We start from the raw sequence: 2080 nt of genomic DNA, 5'->3' as shown, positions 1-2080 counted from the left end.
TTCGAAGTTGTTTTGTGGAATTTACTCGACGTTTAAATGCTCTTTTGATGAATTTGTGGGGGAGAAAGTGTTCTCCCCGTCCTACTCCTCCACCATCTTGGCTCCTCCCCCAAAACGTGTGTGTTTTAACTTGAGAAATTATTGCTCATTGAAGCAGAATAAGTGAAGTCGCTCAGTCGTGTCCGACCCTTTGCAACCCCATGGACTGTAGCCTACCAGGCTCGTCCATCCATGGAATTTTCCAGGCAAGAGTACTGGAGTGGGTTGCCATTTCCTTCTCCAGGGATCTTCCTGACCCAGGGATTGAACCCAGGACTCCAGCATTGCAGGCAGACGCTTTACCGTCTGAGCCACCAGGGAAGTTCCCCAGAAGTTCTGAAGCAGAATATCAGAACAAATAAATATATCCCCTCTCAAACTCTCCTGTCTGACTATTTATAATTTTCTGAAGCCAAAAATTGAGGTTTAATAAAAATAATGTTTATAAATATAAGTAATATTTTAAGTTTAGATTATTTTTAGTCATATTAAATAACAGAGAGAATAAAGACATTTTAAAATACCCTGCTCCCATATTTACTTCTCAGTGGAGTAAAACTTTAATATGTAACATTTTATTTGTTTTAATAGACACTTATTTTAACAAATGTTCATTATGCTAAATATAATACAAAGCTAAACAGGATATTCCATGGATAGAAAAGTGGAGGAAATTAAATATTTCTATTTGTGAATTAGGCAAATTTTGGATTCATGTGTAACTTGTTCATTTTCAAATACTACTTTCTAAAAGTGAAAAAGTACACTTGTAGTTAGAGTGAGAATACACATCTGTTAAAAAGTAGAGTCCTTTATAATCATTTACTCAATGGACTTGAGTTTGAGCGATCTTTGGGGACAGAGAAGGACAGGGAAGGCTGGCATGCTGCAGCACATGGGGTCACAAAGAGGCAGACATGACTGAGTGAGTGAACAGCAACAAATGGTTTTACAGTAATTGTTTTCAACACATAATCAGGAATACTTTCTAAATTATTGGTGTAACATTGTTGGTGTTACCAATTTTTAGTGATTTTTTGCCCAGGGAGCCCTAACGCGGGGCGGCCCAGCCACTGCCTGCAAAGGCCTCCCGTGGCTGTTTGCTTCCTTCTACCAGAGCTAGCTGTGCTCTCTGCTTTGGTTTTTCACAAGCCAGGGCTCCTCCTGCCACTCTTCGCCGGGGGCCCATGGGAGGTGCCAGGTGCCCTTGGCTAGGTGACCCCAGCATGGCACCCCGCTGTTGTGTTGATACACTCCCAAAGCCTCCTTCCCCACGGGCAGTACTGCGCTGACCTAGAAATGTGTTTGCAAGGCTCGGAAAGTGTAGGGTGACACACGGCCCTGACTTGGGAATTGAGGCCCTTGGAGCAGGCTTGGTGGTCTGACCTCTGAGGAGCCAAACCCCAGCTGCGAGGAGAGCCCTGAAAACACATTCTCTCGCCTGCCTTTCCTTCCTCCAAGATAGATAGCTTTCCCAGTCTCTCGTGTGCTGAGAGTCACACAGGGCTGGAATGCAGTTGCTTTAATGTCATTATTCAGTAGCAATTGCCCCTGAGGCCCCACCTAGGTTGGGTTTCCACACTCATAGGCAAATCAAGGTGACCTCCAAATGAGTAAACTCGTTGCATCAAGTGGCCAAAGTATTGGAGTTTCAGGTTCATATTTGTCCTTCCAATGTATATTCGGGGCTGATTTCCTTTAGGATGGAGTGGTTGGGTCTCCACAGTTCAAAAGCATCAAATCTTCAGCAGTCAACTTTCTTTATAGTCCAACTTTCACATCCATATATGACACATGGATAAACCATAGCCTTGATTAGACAAATCTTTGTTGGCAAAGTAACGTGTCTGCTTTTTAGCGTGCTGTCTAGTTTGGTCATCACTTTCTGTCCAAGTCGTAAGCGTCTTTTCGGAGAAGGCAATGCCAACCCACTCCAGTACTCTTGCCTGGAAAATCCCATGGACGGACGAGCCTGGTAGACTGCAGTCCATGGGGTCGCTAAGAGTCGGACACGACTGAGTGACTTCACTTTCACTTTTCA

Source organism: Bison bison, unplaced genomic scaffold (genome assembly GCF_000754665.1).
Source record: "Bison bison bison isolate TAMUID 2011002044 unplaced genomic scaffold, Bison_UMD1.0 scf7180017864349, whole genome shotgun sequence".
Taxonomy (NCBI): domain Eukaryota; kingdom Metazoa; phylum Chordata; class Mammalia; order Artiodactyla; family Bovidae; genus Bison; species Bison bison.
The sequence above is the reverse complement of the archived record's forward strand: the minus strand, read 5'-3'. Positions refer to the sequence as shown.